We start from the raw sequence: 4,843 nt of genomic DNA on the forward strand, positions 1-4,843 counted from the left end.
GCATCTAATTGATACGTAGCTGTAGCCTGTTTTAATCCCAATCCTCTAATAATATATGATGGTGAGCATCTTCTCATACACTCATTTGCCATCTGTGTATTTTCTTTGACGAGGTGTCTGTTCACACCTTTTGCCCATTTTTTAAACTGGGTTGCTTCTTATTGTTGAGCTTTAAGAACTCTTTATATATTTTTGCAAAATCTGACTTATCTTTTTGTTCTTTAAACAGCATTTTTCACAGAGTAGAAGTTTTCATTTTAGTCAAGGTCAACTTTTTTTTTCTTTAGTGGGTCGTATTTTTTATCACACAGTTTTGCACAACGCAGTAATTTTTAGGAATTCACAGAGTGTGTGATAGCCACTGACCACATTTATCCTTATCAACCATTCATTTATTTGACCACATTACTCATTTTGAGTAAAGCCCCAAAATAATTGGTATAGAAGTACTGAGAAGCATAACTTATGGTAAAAAATTGGAAACTTAATGACAAACAGTTGAGTTTGAAAAGTAATACAAGAAAATATTACCAATATGAAATAGGAATATGGTGTTAAAGATGGTTAGCATGTCAACCTTCTTTACATACAAAAGTGTTGTTACTGCTGTTGTTCAGTCACAAAGTCGTATCCAACTCTTTGCAACCCCATAGATTGCAGCATGCTAGGCTCATCTGTCCTCCACTATCTCCCAGAGTTCATTCAAATTCATGTCCACTGAGTTGGTGATGCGATCTAACCATCTCATCCTCTGCCACCGCCTTCTCCTTTTGTCTTCAATCTTTCCCAGCCTCAGGGTCTTTTCCAATGAGTCAGCTCTTCACATCAGGTGGCCAAAGTATTGGAGCTCCAGATTCAGCAATAGACCTTCCAATATATATTCAGGGTTGATTTCCTTTGGGATTTATTGACTGGTTTGACCTCCTTGCCATCCAAGGGACTCTCAAGAGTCTTCTCTGACACCAGAACTCGAAAGTAACAATTCTTTAGCACTCAACCCTTTTTATGGTCCAACTCTCACATCTGTACATGACTACTGGAAAAACCATAGCTTTGACTACACAGATCTTTGTTGGCAAAATGATGTCTCTGCCTTTTAATACACTGTCTAGGTTTGTCATAGCCTTTTACCAAGGACCAAGCATCTTATAATTTCATGGCCACATTCACCATCCACAGTGATTTTGGAGCTCAAGAAAATATAATCAGTTACTGCTTCACTTCTTCCCCTTCTATAGTGATGAGACCAGATGCCATGATTTTAGATTTTTTTAATGTTGAGTTTCAAGCCAGCTTTTTCACTCTCCTCTTTCACCTTCATCAAAAGGCTCTTTAGTTCCTCTTTACTTTCTGCCATTAGAGTGGTATCATCTTCGTATGTGAGATTATTGGTACTTCTCCAGGCAATCTTGATTTCAGCTTGTAATTCATCCAGCCTGGCATTTCACATGATGCACTCTGCACAGAAGTTAAATAAGCAGGGTGACAAAATACAGCTTTGTTGTACTCCTCTCCCAATTGTGAACCAGTCCGTTGTTCCACACCCGGGTTCTACTGCTTGTTGACTCACATTCAGGTGGTCTGGTACTCCTAACTCTTTTAAGAATTTTCCAGTTTGTTATGATCCACATAGTCAAAGGCTTTAGCATAGTCAAAGAAGCAGAAGTAGATGTTTTTCTGGAACTCCCTTGCTTTCTCCATGATCCAACAAATGTTGGCAATTAGACCTGTGGTTGCACAGCCTCTTCAAAACCCAGCTTGTACATATGCAAGTTCTCGTTTCACATACTGCTGAAGCCTGGCTTGAAGGATTTTGAGCATAACCTTGCCTGCATGTGAAATGAGTGCAACTGTATGGTAGTTTGAACATTCTTTGGCATTGCCCTTCTTTGGGATTGGCATGAAAACTGACTTTTTACTAGTCCTGTGGCCACTGTTGAGTTTTCCAAGTTTGCTGGCATATTGAGTGCAGCACCTTAACAGCATCATCTTTTAGGATTTTAAATAGTTCAGCTGGAATTCTGTCACATCCACTAGTATGTCAACATTCTTCACATATGAAGGCAAGTTCATGGAAATTTCTTAAGTGAAGAAAGTAACATGTAAAATATCAATCATACATTAATTTCAACTAAAAACTGTTATCTGACAGAAATAAAAATTCAGTAACATGTATTAGAATAAGGAGCACTCATTGTTGTAAAACGAATCCAAAACTTCACAAAAAAGTTCATATTTCATTTGTGCAAAGTTGAACACAAATTTTCCAGGTAAGCATCAGCTAAACGACCAGCCTCCTTCCAACTATGGCTCCAGCATCCCCTAGGTCATAGCGCCCTTGGCCAGTTACTTCCTCTGCCCTTGGCCAGTGGGTGGAGAAAGCAGGTGAGGATCACACAGGAGGTTTTCTCAGGCTGACTTGAAAGGCTGAACTCACTCGCACCCACATGACCCTCAAAGCAGGTTAGAAGTGGCCCAACTTTGTGTTCAGGACAGAGGATCACTTTCGTGCCTGCACGCACCTCTCTGCACTTAACAAAATTAGACTTTGGTTTTCATAGACTCCTTTCTCCTTTCAATTTTTCCCAAATCTGTAATAGTATGTAAGTATCCCTTATTATCTTTATCTATTTAGTTCCAGATTATGAGAATTTAAATACACTTATCCAAGTCTATTAGGTTCCCTTGTTCAAATAGGAAGGGTTTTGATAGCTAGGATTTATTAATTCTTTAAAAAAAGAAAACCTAAATTTACAGCCTTTCTAACCTTTATTTCAGATAATAATCACCTAAATCAACTAAGAGCATTGTCTCACCTACTTAAAAATTTTACAGTAAGATTATGTCTTGCTAAAGAAACATCATGCAACAATTTATTCTCTGATTCCTTATTCTTAACCCAAGTCTCTCTCTCTCTCTTTTTTTTTTAAGACAAAGCAAAGTTTCAAAGGTTGCTTTCCCAAGTAGCACAAAATGACTCTAAGTCTTCTAACCTACATATTAAGAATTAGTGTTGGTTATCCATCAGTACTCTTGCCTGGAAAATCCCATGGATGGAGGAGCCTGGCGGGCTGCAGTCCATGGGGTCGCTAGGAGTCGGACATGACTGAGCAACTTCACTTTCACTTTTCATTTTCATGCACTGGAGAAGGAAATGGCAACCCACTCCAGTGTTCTTGCCTGGAGAATCCCAGGGATGGAGGAGTCTGGTAGGCTGCCATCTATGGGGTCACACAGAGTCGGACATGACTGAAGCGACTTAGCAGCAGCAGTAGCAGCAGCATTCATCAGTGGCATTCATCAGGGTCAATTTTTGTAGAAGTGTCTTGTATTAAGATAGATATTTTTATATGATATAAGGAGCTGTGCGTGCATACCTACTAAGTCACTTTAGTCATGTCCAACTCTGCAACACTATGGATTTCAGCACGCCAGGCTTCCCTGTCCATTACCAACTCCCGAAGTTTGTTCAAACTCATGTCCATCGACCATCTCATCCATCTTGTCCTCTGTCATCCCCTTCTCCTCCTGCCTTCAATCTTTCCCAGCATCAGGGTCTTTCCCAATGAGTCAACTCTTCACATCAGGTGGCCAAAGTATTGACGTTTCAGCCTCAGCATCGGTCCTTCCAGTGAATATTCAGGACTGACTTCCTTTAGGATTTACTGGTTTGATCCGCTTGCAGTCCAACGGACTCTCAAGAGTCTTCTCCAACACCACAATTCAAAAGCATCCATTCTTTGGTACTTAGCTTTCTTTACGGTCCAACTCTACTGGAAAAACTATAGCTTTGATTAGATGGACCTTTGTCGACAAAGTAATGTCTCTGCTTTAATTTGCTGTCTAGGTTGGTCATTGGAGAAGGAAATGGCAACCCACTCCAGTATTCTTGCTTGGAGAATCCCATGAACAGAGGAGCCTGGCAGGCTATAGTCCATGGGATCACAAGAGTCAGACACAACTTAGCAACTAAACCACCACCACCAGGTTGGTCATAGCTTTTCTTCCAAGGAGTAAGCGTCTTTTAATTTCATGGCTGCAGTCACCATTTACAGTGATTTTGGAGCCCAAGAAAACATTGTTTCCCCATCTATTTTATGAAGTCTTATTATTATGATCTTTAAAAAATGATTTTATGCACTTGCTTGACGATTTTTCTGAAAGATTTTCACTACTAACTTGTCAAGTTGTATAAAATATTCCATACAGGCTCTTAATAAATATTTACATTTAGTCTATGTTTACCTTAAATGGTATTTTCATGTTTAATATTTTTAGTCTCTGAAATTATGAGTGTCTTCCTTTATTTTTCCTAATAAGACTTTATTATAGTTCTTTAATATATGTCATATGTTAAAAGATAAATGACTACACATTTATGCAAAGCTTTTCTTGCTGTTTTATTACATGACATTTTATTTTCTGCCATTACTGCATATAAGAAATTTATTTTTTGAAAATTATACAACTTAAAATTGAAATCTTGCAATTTCCGTGAACTTTCAATGTCCTTGGTTTTCTGTATATTATACAGTCACTAAAAGATGACTTTCTAAAAAGATATCCAAGGACCTTATTCAAGGCTCTCCTTCAAATAACTTCTTATACAGAATTTTACAGTTTTAGTACTACAGTTTAGTTTATACAGGATAAACAAAGTTCAATCTGTATCCACTCTTAGTCTTCCAATTAAACAAACTGATTAATTAAAACTGAAACTATTTATAAAATTAACTGAATTAAAGAAACTACAACAGATTGGAAATCATGTCTGTGGTAATTAGATTTGGAGTCTGATTTTATAGACATTAAAAGAACAATCATAAGTGAATATATTGGGCTT

This window comes from Bison bison, unplaced genomic scaffold (genome assembly GCF_000754665.1).
Source record: "Bison bison bison isolate TAMUID 2011002044 unplaced genomic scaffold, Bison_UMD1.0 scf7180017864108, whole genome shotgun sequence".
Classification (NCBI taxonomy): Eukaryota; Metazoa; Chordata; class Mammalia; order Artiodactyla; family Bovidae; genus Bison; species Bison bison.